The sequence below is a fragment of the Mytilus californianus genome, unplaced genomic scaffold (assembly GCF_021869535.1).
Source record: "Mytilus californianus isolate M0D057914Y unplaced genomic scaffold, xbMytCali1.0.p SCAF_19, whole genome shotgun sequence".
NCBI classification, from domain to species: domain Eukaryota; kingdom Metazoa; phylum Mollusca; class Bivalvia; order Mytilida; family Mytilidae; genus Mytilus; species Mytilus californianus.
Window position 1 is genome coordinate 6,695,549 of NW_026262667.1, and position 21,010 is coordinate 6,716,558.

Below are 21,010 nucleotides of genomic sequence, written 5' to 3' on the forward strand. Positions count from 1 at the left end.
AGTTCAAATTTGACATTTCTCACTTCCAGAGTGATAATTCTTACTCCATACTTCATATTTGTCCCTTTCAAGTTGACATTTCTTACATTCAAATTCATATCTATCACTTCGAAGTTGACATTTCTTACTTGCAAGTTAATAATTCTTACTTCATAGTTGTTATTTCAAACTAAAAACTGAGCAACACGATAATGTAGATTAACATTTGAAAATGTATACCGATTACCTAATGCCAAATTACCTTCAAAGATAATAGCTGTAGAAAATAACAACAAATCTTGATCTCCTTTTTGTTTTTATAAAAAGTATGAAAATTTGAAAAGAACTTTTCTAATTAAATCAAAAAGTTTTTTCATATCCCTCAAGGCTATAACCGTTGTGAAAATGTCAAATATTGAACATGATTTCTATGTTGTCATCAGTAAAAACATATTTGAATCTTAAAAACACTGGTTTGAATGGTTCGCAGGTTATTCCTTGGAAACGACATTAATGGCCATTTCCTTAATTATCAAACAAGAAACATTATTTCATAAGTCGAAGAGTAAAAAAGTATATTGAATATGACCTAAATTTTATTATCAGTAATAACATATTAAGTTTCAATCGGATCGGATCGATCAATCTCATGATATCTCAAGAAATCGACCTAAAGTGTCTTTTAAAAATCAATCAACGACAATAACTCCAGGCAAAAAGGAAAATCCCCAATATAGAAATTGCCCTACACTTTTGTGTCAATAAACGCATACTGCAAAGTGGTTTATTTTCGTGGAGCTTAAATTTGGTGATTTAAACGGCTTTCCAGGGTTTTACTTTTGCATTTTTCTTGATTTTGAATATGAATCTCGTAACAGATTAAATTTACGTTGGGGATTTTTTCACAGACAAGTTAATACACTTTCAGAAAACAATTTGCACAGATTTTGATGATTGCATTGAAATATTATAGTTTTATTGGACATCCATAATGTTTCTGCTTGACTCAGTTGCATTCAGTCAATGCTGGTAAAACTATATTTAATAACAAATTGGTTAAGCATTGCGATGGGTAAATATCAGTTACAATATCATGTTGTTAAGCTTTTGTTTGTAGTCTAAGGAAGCTCTCACATTGGCAGTACTTTTTTTATTACAAAGCTGCATTCAAGTTTACTTAATTGGCATTAAGAAAGTCAAAGTTAATATTTAGATTTCCAATAATTGTTTACAATACCTTTTTCAGCATTAATATAACTTGAAAGCAATGATGTTATAACACACAGTGAAATTGAAAAAAAAAACAGACAAAAAAAACGCGCATTTGCTTCATTCGAAGATCAACACACACAAGCAAATTGTCAGACCATATATGATATTTATTGATATAACTTGAAATCTATGCATGGAAAGAGAATTGTTAAAGATACGTGTGACAAAAAACTGGTAACCGTGTTTAATATGAAATAATTCACTTCATGTCACATGTGAATTCAATGAAAATTTTGGAATCAAGCCATTGTCAGTAGGAACAAAAATAAATATTAAGAGGATGATATATGTGATACAATGATTCAAAAACTTTGAAGACAAAGAAATAAAAGAATTTAATCAGAGGAAATCAAAGATACCAGGCTTATAGTTGCATACGTCAGACAGGCGTTTTAGTCTACCCAATATTCATTCTTGACGCTCAACATTTTTTTAATATAAGGCCAAACAAAGTGCGAAGTTGAAGAGCTTTTAGAACAAATATTCAGAAAGGACAGGACTGTGAACGTGTGAGATCAACACATAAAAGAAAATTATCTGGTTATTGAAGTATTTTTTAGATCTATTCATAAAAAGTGAGATGTTTAAAAATGTGTGTGAAAACTATAATTCTAATATCCTATTTTGATAGGCTGAGATCCGTTGATGTGTGTATTGGTAAGTATATGTTTTGCAGATCTTTGGGAATGTGCCAAGCATTCAATATTTGCGATTTTTTTCTAATAGTGAAAATCCCGTTTATAGTATTTATTTGTGAACAATGCTAATTGAACGGTCCTGAAATCATTATGAAGATACAGCTGGAGCCAAAGTCAGCCACTACCCGCCATTCTATCCCAAGTTAAAAGAAGTCGCAATAGAAATATATGGTTGGATTTTTTCATCATTTCTGAATGCTGACTAATATTTGGTCATTAAACCAGAATCAGGGTAACTTCAAGTCAAGATAATATTCCCCTTTACAACAGCGAAAATCATGATAATTAATTACAAAAGAGAGGCAGATAATACCAAAGGGATATTCAAACTCACAAGTCGAAGACAAATTGACAACGCTATTGGAATAAACGAAAAACGACCGAAAGACAAAACAAAACATAGAAAACTATAACGATTGTACAACACTAACCCAACCAACAACAGGTGTGATCTCTGGGGTTCAAGATAATTAAACAGAATGTGCTCAACATGTAGCAACTATGGTATCTCTCGTGAAAGTGCAAAGTCGGTGATAGATAAAATTCGAGGAAAAGAGGACTGGATTTTGGATTGGAGCATAAATGTCGGCATCTGTGAAAATGATATTCCATTACGCTCAAAACAAAATGTGAAGGCGTTCGTTACATTTGTAAAGAAATGACCTCCACTTCACCTTTGAAAACCCAGGTTTAATATACAGCTTCCTTGTAAGCAGCAACACTTTTCGGTGAAATCATGATAGAAATGCATGCTCTGGAATATTGCATGAGTTGGGAGAAATATATTACACACAGAGGTGCTGCTGGAATGTTCTACACAGAAATGAAAAGTTCTCAATCGGTAAGCTGAAATCATATTTATTGTCGTAATTTTATTTTTCTCAACCGACCCTCACTGTTAATTTCTAGAAGAAAGTCTAGATAAGAGGTACCCTTAACTGTAGCTGTTGTTTTCTTGGAAAAGTGGGGTGGGGAGGGGGTAGCAGGGGGAAAAGCGAAATCCCGCAAAAATAAAACACTTTTTCCCCGACCCCGAAAAATTAATTATTAATTCCCGAATCCCGATGAGTGTAAATCTCGACGTCCGACATTTGAAGAAATATAGCTGTATTTAGATTTATGAATTTAATGTTTGAACAGCTAAATGAAATTAGCATACATGTTGTCTTATATTTTGAAGTTTATTAATGTTTTAACCTTTGCATTTATTCTGACAAAGATTAGAAAAAAGATGAAACAAAAAGTTATGTGGAGGCTTTCGAAATGTACCCGCTATGCTATTTAAAGATATCAAATTAAGAATAATGTATGGAAGCAGCAAACACACAAGTATCTATTTTGAAAGAGGCCCTTTTCCCCGTGAATTCGAATATCAAAATGTACAAACACCTATCTTCAGATGATGATGAAGATGATGATGATGAAGATGATGATAAGAATGTCATTTTACTGTCCAGTGGCAAGAAAATAATGCATATCTATAACAAGAATATGTTAATAAAATTTTGAAAGGAATATTGCCTTGTACTAGATCGCTGATTGCGACGAACTTATAATGTGCTAGTCTACGAGGTAATATTTCGCAGGAAGACAAACCAATCTAACAGGACACATTATGCTGATTCCAGGCCAACCAGTCTAGCCTTCATCTAACTTCCAAAGGGACTCAGCAACCTTAGATGTTCGAAAGATTGAAGATAATAATCTGTCAGCTATCATTATTTTCATTTTCGAACTGCTTGGATTTAGTTCAAAGTTTGCAAAAGAATGCCAAACAAATTCTCATCATGAAATCTTATCATCAATATTTATATGTTAGCCATATATTAACCCAAAAAGCTATCCTGCTACTCGATCTTTTTTATACAAAGATGCTTATTTCTGAAAAAAATATCTTTTCCAGAAGTCCTTGACTCATACCACTTCCCCACAACTAGATGCGTTAATTGGCCACAGTTGGTCAAATATGTCCATGTCGACATGTTTTTGACAATAAAGTGACATCAAAAGTACCCTTTCATCAGTTATGAGTCAAGATGATTCAATCGTTTCATTTCATCAATGAAATTTATCGTCGAAATTCTTTACTAAATTTACTTTTTTTTTCAATTTCATAGGCCAAATAACTGCTCTGATAAAAAATCTTCCTATTAATTTCATCATAGCAATATTAAACCTTTCTTGGATGTATCTAAACCTCAACTTAATCTGAGAGAGTTTCCCAGTATCCTTGTAAAATAGAAGGATACAGCCTTGATAAAAACAGATTGGCTACTTACATAACACAAATAACGTCACAATAATGTTAAATTCATAACCAGACCTATATCTGAATTCAAATATAAAAATAACAAGATGTGGAATAATTGCCAACAAGACAAGTCTCCACAAGAGACCAAATGACACAAAAATTATAGGGAACCGTACGGCCTTCAACAATGAGCAACCCAAACCGCATTGTCAGCTATAAAAGGCAGCGAAATGACAAATGTAAAGCAATCGGCCTTATTGGATGTATCAAAGACTGTGTCATTAACCGTTGAAAATATTGAACGAATCTGAACGAAATATGAACCAGCACTTTTCCAATTTATAACCACCGCTTTTACATATATAACGTTTCAGACAATAAATTGTAAAACAATCCATTTTAGTAAATATAACTGTATTGTGAGTTATGGATATCAAATGTTGAAAGACTTCATGAAATGAAACAAAAACAAAAAATATTTAAAAACATGTCTAGCTAAAACAAAATTTAATTTCACATTTTAACTCTTCGCAGATCTGATTTCAAAGGAACCTTTAAAAAAGAGGGACGAAAGATACCAGAGGGACAGTCAAACTCATAGATCGAAAACAAACTGACAACGCCATGGCCAAAAATAAAAAGACAAACAGACAAATAATAGTACAAATGACACAACATAGAAAACTAAAGACTAAGCAACACAAACCCCACTAAAAACTGGGGGTGATCTCAGGTGCTCCGGAAGGGTAAGCAGATCCTGCTCCACATGCGGCACCCGTCGTGTTGCTTATGTTATTACAAATCCGGTAAATAGTCTAATCCGGTAAGTCACATTCGGGAAAAGGGAAGGGTATTGTAGTTACGACATAAGGAATATATCCGATATCATCTGTGAAACGGTTATTCCATAACGGTCAACCAACTCGTGATGGCGTCCGTAAAATTTACGAAGGGATGATTTCAACTTCACCATTTGGAACTCTTGGCTTAATAGCTTCCTTGTGAGCAGCAATCCTCTATCAAGGAAATCATGATAGGAAACACAAGCCCGGGAATATCGTATCAATTGGGAGATATATACTCCGTATGCAGAGGCTGCTGGAATGTTGCTACATAGAAATGGAAAGTTCACAATTGGGAATAAAAAATAGTCGAAAATATTGACCCAATTTGATAAAAATAAAAAAATAATAAACACGGATCTGTTCATTGATTTAACAATCAAAAGATTATTCAGGCATAATGTTTCATGCAATATATTGAATAACAAATTGAGCAAACACAACTGTATTTTGAGTTATCGTTAACCATGTTAACGGTTTGGAAAAGCGTAATGAAAATAAAGAGAAAAATATGCATGTTTGAAAGAAATAACACACAGGCAATGTAGTTTCAACCATTTTGTGTAAAACATTCGAGGACGACTTTAAATGTCGACTTAGTTCGAGTAAAGAATGGCGCCGTGCATGTATCAGTACTTACAGAAAGGTACAAAAAGTATTCGGTCACAATGACAACGTGTTTTCTTTTTTTTTCTGCTAAGTTTTAAATGGCCTTGCCCTCCGTCATTAATGTCACTGAGTATTTATCTTTAGCGTTCTGCATCACATGGTATACCGTCATGTGACGTTTGTTGTCATCTGCTATTTTGGTATCGCCGGAACGAGTAAAATAACAAGGTCAGGAACTGTCAACGGATGTCAAAAACATGATAATAGAATTGTTCCGGAATTGGTTTTCTCCTCGAAAAATTAGTGACCTCCTTAAAACCCCAAAGTCAACAGTTATTGACATTGTTCGCAAATTTTCAGACACAGGTTCTGTTAAAAATTAATCGAGAAGTGGCCGACCATTATAAAACCACGCGATAACCGCAAGCTAAAATGCATTGTAAAACAAGTCATTGTAAAAAATATAAAATACTATTGTTATATTAAAAATAAATGAAGTGAATATCAGTATAGAATTATACTTTTATCTTGAATTAGAGGAAAGTCTTTAAAATTGTCAAAGTTGACCAAGTCTGACAAAAACTAAATTGGATCAGCTGTTAACCGTCTAGAGCTTGCATTTTCTATCATGATTTCCATGATAGATGGTTGCTTCTCACAAGAAAGCTATCAAACCAAGAATTCCAAGTGGTGAAGTTGAAATCATCCCTTCGAAAATTTTACTGACGCCATCACGAGTAAGTTGACAGATGACGACGGATATGTTCCGATTGTTGTGACCACAATCTGAACTCTTTTCGGAGCACCTGAGATCATCCCCATTTTGGAAGGGTTTGTGTTGCCCAATCATCAGTTTTCTTTGTTGTGTTTTGTTTACTAGTGTTTGTCTTTTCGTCGTTTTTCATTTTTTGTCATGGCATTGTCGGTTAGTTTTCGACTAATGAGTTTAAATATCCCTTTGGTATCTTTCGCTTCTCATCTTTAGCACTGGCCAAGCCAATACTAAAAAATTGCTCACTTTGCAACCTCAGACTAATAACCACGAGTGAAAAAAAAAACAACATCTGCACCCTATACATATATCATAATCGTCCAAAAAAATGGATAACAAAAAATGATTTCTTCACCCGAGTCAAGAAATGCCCACTTAACCGTTTTATTGAGGACTTCTTGAGAACTCAAATAACAATTTTATGACAAACGAAAAAAATGTGAAATCCAAGTTTTGGACACAAAACAAAATATTTTTTCAAAGTATTTGTCAGAAAATATGAAAATGTGATATTTGCACAATAAACTATAGTAAATATAACTGCATTATTAGTTGTGAATTATACAGTAAAACTTATTCAAAATGTCTTTAGCGTTGTCAACAAAAGATGTTTTCAAATGATCGTAAGGAAATATGTTAAAAGTTTCATTTTACAGAATTGTTTCAGATATGGGATTCCTTTCATCATTTGCATGCATACATATTAAACAGAGAGAGACACCTGTACGTATCAGTTATTTTGAGTCTTTTCATTTATACTGACTATGTCATATTAATTTTTGTTACATAAAACGTCTTAAGATAAATGTAATAGAGGGGCGAAAGATACCAGGTGTACATTCAAACTCATAAATCAAAAATAAACTGACAACGCCATGGCTAAAAAATAAAAAGACAAACAGACAAATAATAGTACACAAGACACAACATAGAAAACTAAAGACTAAGCAACACGAACCCCACTAAAAACTGGGAGTGATCTCAGGTGCTCCGGAAGGGTAAGCAGATCCTGCTCCACATGTGGCACCCGTCGTGTTGCTCATGTTATTACGAATCCAGTAAATAGTCAAATTCGGTAGGTCACATTCGTGGTGAAAAAAGAGGTGGATTGTAATTACGACATAAGGAACATATCCGATATCATCTGTGAAACGGTTATTCCATAACAGTCAACCAACTCGTGATGGCGTCCGTAAAATTTACGAAGGGATGATTTCAACTTCACCATTTGGAACTCTTGGTTTAATAGCTTCCTTGTGAGCAGCAACCCACTATCAAAGAAAATCGTGATGGGAAATACAAGCAATATTAAATTCGTTACCATATGGATCTTCAATTCGAAGAAAGTCTTGGTAATTTACTTATATATTTATCAAACCAGAAAGGAAAACGGTTTAGCGTTGTAAACAAAAGATGTTTTCAAATGATTGCAGGAAATGTGTTAACTTGACTTTTTAAACAGTAGATATCCACCATTTTCTACATAAGGAAATGCCTGTACATTTTCAGGAATATGACAATTGTTTTCCATTCGTTTGATGTGTTTGAGCTTTTGATTTTGCCATTGGATAAGGGATTTTCCGATTTGAATTTTCATTGGAGTTCGGTTTTTTGGTTATTCCATTTTTTTTGTATTACTGTTTGAGGAAATGTATTTGTATTATGATTTATGATTTATAATGGCCAATCTAAATTAAATTAACGTTAACAAAATGTTTCATTTTAAAGAACTGTTTCAGATATGGGATTCCTTTTATCATTAGTATGCGTATGTATTAAACAGAGACACAAACCGGTACGTAACAGTTATTGTTAGTCTTTTCATTTATACTAACTATGTCATATTAATATATGTTACAGAAAACGTATTAAGACAAATGTAAGAAAGCAGCAAATATACTAGCCTTAATTTAGAAACCTCTCGTATTTTCATTTCAAACGACATGTATATACTTGTCTTTTTACAATTTGTTGGATAAAAGATAAATTTTATTGTAAAATTTTATTCAAGTTGTTAATCTTAATTTCAATGAACACACTAATAACATATGAACAAAATGGTTCAGTGATTTTGTTTAAGTGAACGTTACGTCATTGTGACTTCTGGATTAACATTTTTTAAAAAGGTGAATGAAAATGAAACTTAATTGATTACGTCATCAACAAATCAAATACTAAATTGAGGCGACACAAGTTTATCGATCTTCAAATATCAAATATCAAAGACAAATCAAGGTAACAAAGAAAAACTTTGTATGTAATCGCATTAACTCCTATGTCACTCGAGTCCACACACAATCAGAATGTCACAATCTGGAATAGGACATAACCGGTAAAATTACAGATCAAAGAACTATACTTTTTTCTAAAGATCTAAGACCGCGAAAATATGTTTTTGAGTTTAAACACCAACACATCATATCGATCAACCAATTCGTGATCGTAAAACAATAATGACTTTTTTCAAGTTTTTGATCTTCAATTTATAGAAATTCTCGATAATCGTCAAAATTATTATACAATAACTATATTTCTAGCAGATTTTGAAAATATATTCCACGAATAAAAAGATTTTCTTCGAGTTTGAGATATTGGTAACGAGTTTTACATTTCATTAGCCTTTTGATTTATTGGTATGAAGCTGTCAACATTTACCAGCAAGACAATCATTGCATGTGTCCATTGACCATAATAAAGAATAAAAAGTTTTAAAGAATAACTTAATGAGACATAAACTCAATGAAAAGAAACCCATGATGTCTAGCGGTCAACATTAAAATCAATATTCGACGGGAGCCTAACAAATTATTGCTCGTCCTGCCAATGAAGTCAATGATCAATCTAGTTTGAACAACATATTCCCTTCCAACACTCTTTTAACCCTGTATACCAACATTCCACATGTGAAATTATAAAATTGTTTTGAATAAACATTGAATGACAAAATTTCTTCTTATGTGACGTTTACATTTTCTGACGTCAGACACGCGAAGCAATCAATGTGGTTTTTAATTTGATAGATGCTTTTGTTCTTTTTTGTAAATAATTGTTTGTTTTGATATTGTAACACAGTGATGACTGCTGCACCCATATTTTGACTATTTTATTTATAATGTCTGTTTTGTTCACGCATCGTTGTAAATATAATGGAATTTGATGAGACTGTCGTACAAGTGAGAGGTTTAGCGCTTTAAACCACGTTCAATCCACCATTTTCTTCATTTGAAAATGCCTGTACCAAGTCAGGAATATGACAGTTGTTGTCCATTCGTTTGATGTGTTTTGTCATTTGATTTTGCCATGTGATTTGGGACTTTCCGATTGAATTTTCCTCGGAGTTCAGTATTTTTGTGATTTTACTTTTTAATGTTTGTATATCTCACATGCCATTCTATACTTCTGTTTTTAATCTTTTTCACTCTAAACTCTGACAACAGTATGAATGATATAAAGTAGTATACAATGTAAAATGTAAAAAGTGGATATGTGGTATTCCATAGTTAACCAATTTTGATCTGAAATGGTCGTTTTGATCCACACAGTCTTTAATGGATTGAACAATAAATTATTCGATTATTTTCAGTCTTTTTGTCAATTTTTAGCCTTAATCACTGCGGTAAGTTCATATCTGTTCAGTCTATGTTCCAACTGTTCAGTAGTTGTTATTTACCTGTACACATCAACAACAGACTATATTGTCTGAAAAGCTACCAAACAGTACTGAACTGACTGCAAGCGAATTGTCTGAACAACACTGACTTTATCGTAATCTAGAAGTCTAAAAATTGACCGAAAGACTGAATATGACTTAATAATTTATTGATCAGACATTTCATGACCTTCTACGACTATAATTCATTTACTACTGATGATTGCCAATGAGAGAACTTTCCAATTGCGATCAAATGACGATCAGTTAGTAACTATAGGACACCGTACGACCTTCAACAATGAGGAAAGCATACACCATATAGCAAACACGAAATGACAAATGATTAACTTTTCAAACGAGAAAACTATCAGTTTGATTTTTGTACAAACTAATAAATGAAAGACATATTTGTTTATCTCGTTTGTTGTTTTGTATAGTGTGTTCTTGTGTTGTGCTGTTGCACCACTGTCCTGTTCGGGGTGGGGTTTAGTGCAATATAACTAGTTTAACCCCGCCACATTCTATATGTGCCTGTCCCAAGTCAGGAGTCTGTACTTCAGTGTTGTCGTTTGTTGCTGAATATCATATTTATTTTCCGTTCATTTTTTTGTACATAAATCAGGCCGTTAGTTTTCTCGTTTGAACTGTTTTACACATATCATTTCGGGGCCTTTTATAGCTGCCTATGCGATATGGGTTTTACTCATTGTTGAATGCCGTATGGTGACCTATAGTTAAAATTGAGAATGGAAATGGGGAATGTGTCAAAGAAACAACAACCCGACCAAAGATCAGAAAACAGCCGAAGGCCACCAATGGGTCTTCAACACAGCTGTTCATTTCTGTGTCATTTGGTCTCTTTTGAAGAGTTTTCTCATTGGCAATCATACCACGTCTTCTTATTTTTATATTCATGATATTTATCAACAATTGGTATCAACTGAATCACAAGCTCCTGACTAGGGATATACATAATGTGATGGGTTTAAACATGTTTGCAGTCGCCTAACCTTCACCCTGATCCTAGAGAGTGGTGTATCACACAACTTAAGAACAATTTATAAAATCAGTTGAAAAAGGCTTGACTCATGAAATCGAAATACAAACATCACAAACAAAAGAACTAAAAATACAACACAAAGTACAGATCTTAGAGTACTCGGTAATTACTGAAAGCTATTTCAAAGCCAATAACAACGTATAAAAGCATGTTTCTAAGACTATAGTACGTCACGTGTAGTATATTTTCCAGTCACTCAATAACCCATATTTTAACTAGTGCTTACATCCTTGTGAACTTGCGATTAAGGATACTTCCGAATGTACAAGTTCAGGTTCATATCGTGACCTTTTCCTCGATATTGACACGTACGAACGACTTGAAACTGGAATCTGTGACAAACGTAATGATTTGAACTTTCAGATCGTAAACTGCACATTTCTTACTATCAGTAACATGCCCTCTGATTCGTAGTATGGCGTTTACATACATCGAATGAAACATTAAGCTCGTACATATTAATGCTACATAGACCTCATTGGCATGGTATCCTCCTCACACAAAAACTGATCAAACAAAAGTTTTTATAACATCACGAGTTTGTTAGCAGATATATATGATTATGTATCTCAAATCACCAGCGATATGCTATCGTTGACTTAGAAATCAAATTACCAGAATATTCGTCTAATTTGTCATTTTACCGATTGCATCCTATTCCCAAATGGTGATATTTGACTGAATGTGGATTTGCATGGCGGCTGATGTATACATAGCAGTAGACGCTTATCTTGTCGATGCAGCCGTTCTCTTTTTTTATTTAAGTTCAAGCGCTTCTCGCAGTTTTCATTTTTACCTTGATTTGTCTTTTCAATCGATTTATGAGATTTGAACATCGGTAAGCTATTGTTGCATGTATATATATATATATATATATATATTGCTATTTTGTGTCGTCTCTTTCAATGCAAAACTACAATTGTATAGATCTTCTTCAGTAAGCTTAAAGATAATCATTTACTCACAATTAGTTATATTTATGTACAATTTATAATATTAAGATTTTTGACGGTCAATTTGAAATAGCTGTGGACAAAAGCACAAATTATTTATTCATGCATATGTGGTCAATATTTTCGACAATTTCGGACAGATTGCTGAAAGTCAAGAAAAAGATACTTTTAGAATTTAATGTTGCTTTTAAGTGTGATTATTTTTACGGATTCACTATTTGCTCTATACCTTATAACAAAAATATTCAATATTATCCAATCAGTTGTATTTTCATGATTCTGTTTTTACACAAGTATTTCCCTTTTTACACTAAAAGACAAAGTGAAAGAATTGGTCCTAGTTTGTTTCAATAAAAGAATGCCAACGTGATAAAAGTATTCTGTCTTAGGGAGGGATAAAACACTGATTCAACAAGAAAATTATTTGAAACTGACATTATCAATGTGCTTGATTTCTTGATTCACAACATATTTGTAACGTTTGGAGGACGTGATTATCAACAAGAAATCGATATTCCCACGAAATCATCCCTTTAAAATTCACTAGAATTTATGAGATGAAAGTGCTCTTTGAAATATGGGATATTGAGTGATTGAGTGATTGGACACCATTCATATATCCAAAAGTGAAATTAAAGAACTTTGCAAGATGCTTTCTTTTTCTTTTTGAGAAAGTTCTGTGTGAAATCTACTTCATATTAGTACAAAAAACAAGTCTGGCAATAATGCATAAAAACACAAAAAAACGGCATTTCATTTATATACATGTATTATATACATAAAAACTATCAAAGAAGTTATCATTAACGTTTGTCCTAAAGCATATGCAATTAATTGAATTAATTTATTTTGCAGTGTAAAAAAATCTTTTGAATGTTTTAGACATAATTGCATGCTTCTAGATGTACTTTTAATCCGGTTTACAGTTTGACTTTTTGACTCTCTACACTTCATTACACGCAATTTAATCAACCAAAAGTTCTCCTATTTAAGGTGGCATGGGAGTATAAAAGAAAAATGATAGAATTTGTTCATACGTTGCCAAAATGAAGTATAATAAACAAAACAATAAAATTGATAGGTCATCATTTTTTTCAAGCTACATGTTGTGAAAAGGAAACATTTTGTATGGATTATACAGAATGTAACGTCATTATGTGAATATAAGGTAACTAAATGATAGAATTATGAAATGAAATACGAGAAGATAGCTCTTAGAAAAATGTTTTCAGAATATCAATAGAAAAAATTAGATCACCGTACGTTTTATTCTGTTATAACATAAAATAGAAAAATTTCATGTAGATTCCTAAGGAATGATGCTACTTCAGAATTATCTCCCCTTAATATGCTTATTTGAAAAAGAATGAAAACCAAGCGAAGACTATTTTTGTTTGTGAAAATGTGTAATTATAAGTTCAAATCTTATAAATGTGTTCGTTTAATTGAAAATTCACATTTGTTAAGTTTATTCCTGGATTAAAATTTGCTAACTTGATTGACAATCTGGACATATTCTGTTCTACATTATATATTTAACAATCCTAGAAGGCGGAAGACAACCATACGACCTGAATTAAGTAAAATTGAGAACGGAAATGGGGAATATGTCAAAGAGACAACAACCGGACCAAAGAGCAGACAACAGCCGAAGGCCACCAATGGGTCTTCAATGCAGCGAGAAAATCCCACACCTGGAGGTGGTCCTCATCTGGCACATTAATAAAATTGTTTGCTAGTTCAGTGAAAATGGACGTCACACTAAACTCTAAAACATATAAATGAACTAAAATTTAAAAAACATACTAGACTAACAAAGGTCAAATGCTCCTGACTTGAGACAGGCGCCAAAAGGTGGTGGGGTTAAACATGTTTTGTGAGATCTCAACCCTCCCCCTATACCTTTAGCCAATGTAGAATAAAGAAACACATAACAATACGCACAGTTAAACTCAGTTTAAAAGAAGTCCGAGTCCAATGTCAGAATAGGTATTTCCGATGCAAAGACCCTATGGGTGAATCAATATTAATACCAAAATATGCAATCCTTAATGACTTGACAACAGTATCGTAACCATATCCATTCCGAATTAGTCTATTTAAAGGTTTGGTTAGCTTTTGAGGTGAATGCCGACATTTTTGTGCTTTGTAAAGAATATTACCATAAAATATTGGATGTGAAATACCTGAACGTATAAGATGTCTGCATGTTGATTTATATTTACGTGTTCGTTTGAAATATATGATTGCTTATGTATTTGCAACAACTCATTTGAAGTCTTTTTCTGTAATAAAAAAGGCAAATATGGTAAATATATTTTATGGAAGTTTGATAAGACGACTAAATTTTCCTTGACAACAACTATGTACGTTTCAGAAATAAAATGTATCAAAAGGTAGTATGCTTTCCTATTGGCACCAATGTCGCCCCTTTAAAAGCAGACGTGTTCCTGTATTGTTATCGATAATACTTTATGAACAAACTAAGTAATGACCCGTCTAAATCCATTCAATAGATACATTTAACAACACTTTCCGTTATCTTGATTATAATTTTTCGTTAAATAATCATAAACTCTCTAAAAATACTGACGATATTTACCTACAGGAACTTTAATAAATCAAATATAAACAGCCCTTGCTGTCCTTTCCTATGTTAAGATATTTCAGTTTCACACGGTAAAATATGTTAAAAAATGTACGATAAAAGAGACGATTGCTCGTTCCCTATTGTTAATTTTCCTTTTTTGGACGAGTATGTTCCTTTACCCTCTCTTACTGTATATATACCCCAACTCGTTCTTTATGCTTTAGATACAGCGCTAACACAACGCTGGAACTTAACGTATTTAAAGGTATTACAACGTAAAGACTTTGTGACGTTACTGTATACTTTGGCATTGTAGTGCGATTACATTTTATAACATGCCAGGACGAGGAATGTACGGGAAGACAATACATAACATACCGCACGACCCAGTTAGAAACGATTCGATAACCACACCAATTCGTATTGTTTACGTTGTAGTTAGGGTTAGCTAGTTGTAGCTAGTTGTAGACAATCTGATCGGTACCAGAGATTAAACGACTGCTTGATGAATACACCGCCCGTTCTTGATAACTTGACAAAACTGTTATAACGGTTCCGATTAATCACCATTGCAATTTCAACAGACATTGAAAAGGCATTCTTACACATAGAATAATGTACATAATGAAACACATATACAATTGAGGATAACTCGGTATTATCTACATTGACCGATAACCTTTATGTCCATCAACAACCATTTGAGTATACAGCGACAGGAATTCACGACTTAGTGAAATTGACCGATTTTTTTCGTACAAGAAACTATTACAAACGACAGCCTATGTATTACGCTTCATTCAAAATTGTAGATTGTCATAGGAAGATAGAACGTTTACTCCATGTAATGTGAAGGAAATACAAAAGTCAGCATTTTTTTGGATTCGGTCATGCCAAATCCTAACTACCCCGAGGAATACGACACGCTAGTAAAAGGAGATCGTACAAACAGAACAACATTATCCGATGTTACAGAAGTATAGATAATGCACCAATTCTCCAGCCTGCTTAATTTCGGCAAACACACTAGTAACTACGTTGATGTAGTACCAGATGCACTCGAGAGTTTACTACACTCAGGAACTAGTAGTATCATATAGCATCGTCAAAACTTTTGGATACCGTCAGTTTGTAAATATTATTTTACGTAAATGCACTACATGTCTTTAAGTAAATGGGACTTCGTATAAAGCTCCAGATCCGCCGCCTTTACCAAAAGCACGCCTACAAGATGCACCGAAATTAACAGTGATCGGTATCGACTTTACAGGAGTTTTACATGTAAGAGACGAGCACTTAAATATAACTAAACATATGTGTGCTTATTAACATGTACGTCAACAAGAACAGTACCGAATTTATCAAAAGAATCTTTTATGCAAGCTTTTCGCCGTTTCACAAGTCAGGAGTCTACACAGACAATGCTTTGACTTTTGTTGCAGCTTCAAGGAAGAAAGATAAGAAGTTAGCAATATCCTTTAACTCTACGTTCCGCTATATAGATGATGTTCTTTCACTAAATAATACAAAATTTAGTGACTATGTTGAACGAATCTATCCCATCGAACTAGAGATAAAGGATACTACAGATACAGTTAAGTCTGCCTCATATCTTGACTTACATCTAGAAATTGACAATGAGGGTCGGTTGAAAACAAAACTTTACGACAAAAGAGATGATTTCAGCTTCCCAATTGTGAACTTTCCATTTCTATGTAGCAACATTCCAGCAGCGCCTGCATACGGAGTATATATCTCCCAATTGATACGATATTCCCGGGCTTGTGTTTCCTATCATGATTTCCTTGATAGAGGATTGCTGCTCACAAGGAAGCTATTAAGCCAAGAGTTCCAAATGGTGAAGTTGAGATCATCCCTTCGTAAATTTTACGGACGCCATCACGAGTTGGTTGACCGTTATGGAATAACCGTTTCACAGATGATATCGGATATGTTCCTTATGTCGTAACTACAATACCCTTCCCTTTTCACGAATGTGACTTACCGAATTAGACTATTTACCGGATTTGTAATAACATAAGCAACACGACGGGTGCCACATGTGGAGCAGGATCTGCTTACCCTTCCTGAGCACCTGAGATCACCCCCAGTTTTTGGTGGGGTTCGTGTTGCTTAGTCTTTAGTTTTCTATGTTGTGTCATCTGTACTATCATTTGTATGTTTGTCTTTTTATTTTTTTGCCATGGCGTTGTCAGTTTGTTTTCGATCTATGAGTTTGACTGTCCCTCTGGTATCTTTCGTCCCTCTTTCAAAGGAAGTCAAACAAATAATTGAATCGCAAAATGTACAAAATGAAATCGCAGATTTAGGTGAGCAGTGGATATTTATTTCTAATCGTGATCCCCGTCATGGTGGATTTTGGAAGAGACTAATAGCAGTAGCAAAAACCACGTTGAAGAAAGTACTCGGAAAATCACTGGTCGACTTTTAAACTTTGTTCTCTATCGTTAAACGTTACGGCAGTAGAAAGTATAATGAACGACAGACACTTACTTATACCTCAACTGATATTAACGACAGCGAACCACTTACTCCACCGCTTCTGTTATATGGTAGAAGAATAAGATCGTTATCTTATCCACATTTAGAACAGAATCAAGTGAACCCGTTTTAAGGACTATTCGTCACTCACTAAACAAAAATTACGACAAAGAGAAATATAAAGACACTTTTTGACAAGATGGAAAAATTACTATTTAACATTATTAAGAGAATATCACAAAGCATATGAAAATAACAAGGAACACATTAAAAGTGGTGACGTTGTGCTTGTACACGATTAGTCATAGAGAATCAATTGGAAAATAAGCATTGTAACTGAACTTATTCGAGGAAACGATAGGCATTCGTCCAAGACGTCAACCGAGTTTAAAAGCTGGTGAACAAGTACGTAATTGGTTGAATCTGCCATCAAATCGAGATGATAAAGAACATATGTGAACTGTTAACAACCCCACTTTTATATGAACTGTGAATCGTAATTAAGTGTTAAAGTTTCAAATTTTGTTACCAGTATAGAGAGACATTAATTATTTTCTATACATAGAGAATTAATTTTCAAGCGTCAAGATATTTTTAATTTGAAATTTTTTATTCACATTGTATAGTTGTATTGTATTGTATATAGAAATTTATCTTTTTTACGGCCCCCAGAATGTTGTAAATACAGTGCGTACACAACGCTGGAACGTAACGTATTTTCAGGTATTATAACGTAAATACTTTGTGACTATACACATGTTTACTTGGGCATTTTAGATCGATTACAATTTATAACACGTATTCTCGACACTTTATGCTCGTGTATGTGGTAACGTTTCAGATTTCAATACAAGTAATCTTTCAATTCGTTTGATGTGTTTGAGATTTTGATTTTGCCATTTGATAAAGGACTTTCCGTTTCGAATTCTCCTTGGAGTTTTGTTTCTTTTGTTATTTTACTTTTTTCCCTTATTTTAATGTGTTTGAGATTTCGATTTTGACATTTGATAAAGGACACCGTTTTGAATTTTCCTTGGAGTTCGTCATTTTTAATATTCTTTTTTTTTTAATCACTGCTATTAAGTCAGGGATTTCGTTTACACAAATTACTGAAAACCTTCGCGTTTATTAAATTCTTTCAGAGAAATAAAGATTTGTTTGGAAGTTAAGCTGTAGAAAACTTATCACAAACTGATAAAATAAATCTTATTTTTTACGGTGATGTTGTTTATAGAGCTTGTAAATTTAGATACGATTGGGGTAAATTTATCAAGCCATTAAATAAACTCATTAAAAAAGGTTCTCAAATTAACACTGGAATACATGATCTAGAAATCGAGGATGTTCAGAGTTATTGAATCTAGTTTTGCGAAAGCATTGATTTTCTATCAATAATTTAAATCATAACTAAATATTATTGCTATACATCTCTGAACGTTAACGGTACCTATATGTTTGCATTATGCAAGATCATATATTTTTGTAATGGTTTATAACGTCTTTTTACTTAACCCATTGGATATTTACTGTTTTATAGTTAAGTCTTAGATACCTGCTATTAGAGATTTCCAATAAATGACATACGTACGTAACTCGACGTACGGACCTAATGGGACTGGTTATTGCCAACGATTGAATTTGATTAAATACGTCGCTGAAGTTTAAACAAAGTATTCCAAGACTATTGAAAGCACACACTGAAATTTTGGTCCATATACAATAATTTTATCATGACGAAAAATGATAGATATCTTCCATTTTTGTTTATCACGTGGTTCTCCAGATTCCCGCCTTTATTGTCACTGACATAAGATCACGTATAAACATACGTATTCCATACCTATCATACGATCGATTTGAGTTATCATTCATGGTTTTGATTATGACAATTATTTTTCAATATACTTTGCAGATGAACGCCCCATTATGCTTTTTTTGTTGATATCCGATGTTTTTCTTCTGTCTTTCTTTCTTCTTTATCTATCTTTTTATTATATTTGTTGCGGGGTAAACGTTTAGAAGGATATTTTGACAATTTCAGAAATGTCGAAACTACTGTTTGTCAGAATCTCTCTCTTTTTAAAAGTTGAAAATTGAGATAAAACTATCGCTTCTATTTAATTTCTTAACAAAAGTATGTTTCATGTATTATAAAATGTATTGATAAAAAATTCCCTATATAGGTTGTATTTCAAAAGGTGTGCTCGATTTAGGATTGTTGTTTTGTTTAACGAGAATGCTATTGGAGTCCAAATACAAAAGACATTTCCAGGCATTGTTTTTTAAATCCCTTGAAGTAAATTAACTTGTAGTATTTTATCCATTTTATAGATAAGCAATTAATGGAGGTCACAGACTTTGTATTATACCGCAGGAAGACATGTTACCCTATCCGGACACATGATTCTGGACCGACCAATATCTGCTCTTACTCCTAAAGATTGTTTGCTTGGCAGAGAGGCAGCCAATCTTCGATTTGAACCGGGCAAGGATCGAGCCAAAGACTTCCGACACTCCAGCAGTGGTGCAGCTTCCATTGACGCAATTAGGCAACCGCCTTATCAAATTGTTGACCATTTAAAAAGAGATATAAAGAGAAAATATATACCGTGTATTTCATAGTATAGAGTATACAGAGTGACGACGGCTCAACACGTTGACTGCTTTACTCTTTGCTCACTCATTCCTCATTATTAACGTCTTGAAAAAATATACGTCACACTTTCTTTCCTAAAATTAACAAGGTAGATGCAAATATCTTTTTTAAGGAACAGACAAAGTATACCTCGCAAAAAACTGTTTCAAACAAGAGGTCATAACTGTGAAACTGACATGATGCTTGATTTTTGTTTTTTGAAAATAAACTTGTTACTTTATTTGGATTAGGTTTTCAACAGACACTTGGCATTCCTACTTTTTATGTAGTACTCTTCCTACTGACATGTACCGTGATTAATATAAGCAAGACTTCATAGTTCACCCAGGTACTATATTCTATGCATTCTGACAAAAGCTAAACGTATAAAGTTAAAAGACATAGTGGATCATAAACTTTAATATCACCAAATCTATACATTCCAGCAGCGCCTGCATACGGAGTATATGTCTCCCAATTGATACGATATTCCCGGGCTTGTGTTTCCTATCATGATTTTCTTGATAGAGGATTGCTGCTCACAAGGAAGCTATTAAACCAAGAGTTTCAAATGGTGAAGTTGAAGTCATCCCTTCGTAAATTTTACGGACGCCATCACGAGTTGGTTGACCGTTATGGAATAACCGTTTCACAGATGATATCGGATATGTTCCTTATGTCGTAACTACAATACCCTTCCCTTTTCACGAATTTGACTTACCGAATTAGACTATTTTCCGGATTTGTAATAACATAAGCAACACGACGGGTGCCACATGTGGAGCAGGATCTGCTTACCCTTCCGGAGCACCTGAGATCACCCCCAGTTTTTGGTGGGGTTCGTGTTGCTTAGTCTTTAGTTTTCTATGTTGTGTCATCTGTACTATTATTTGTCTGTTTGTCTTTTTATTTTTGGCCATGACGTTGTCAGTTTGTTTTCGATCTATGAGTTTGACTGTCCCTCTGGTATCTTTCGTCCCTCTTTCTATACAAAAGCATTTTAGAGGATGTGATATATTTAGTTCTGTCAATTATTTTTGTTTTGATTGGTTTGAATACTGAGAATTAAACTTTTAATCAGCAGTTTCATTGAAGTATATTGATTTAATGCGCACTAGAAATATTATTATTTCATGACAAAATTCCACAAATATGGACTTTTCATAGATAGGATCTTTGTACCAGTGTGTGACCT

General features: G+C 33.4%; 1 long non-coding RNA gene across 1 annotated transcript; it reads left to right on the forward strand.

Moving 5' to 3' along the window:
• The first annotated feature begins 1,238 nt into the window (after positions 1-1,238).
• LOC127727181 (uncharacterized) lies at positions 1,239-20,062 on the forward strand. Its single transcript, XR_007993819.1, has 4 exons — positions 1,239-2,790; positions 7,091-7,146; positions 8,163-8,218; positions 19,512-20,062. It is a non-coding gene; the product is annotated as an uncharacterized LOC127727181 (long non-coding RNA).
• Positions 20,063-21,010: the final 948 nt, after the last annotated feature.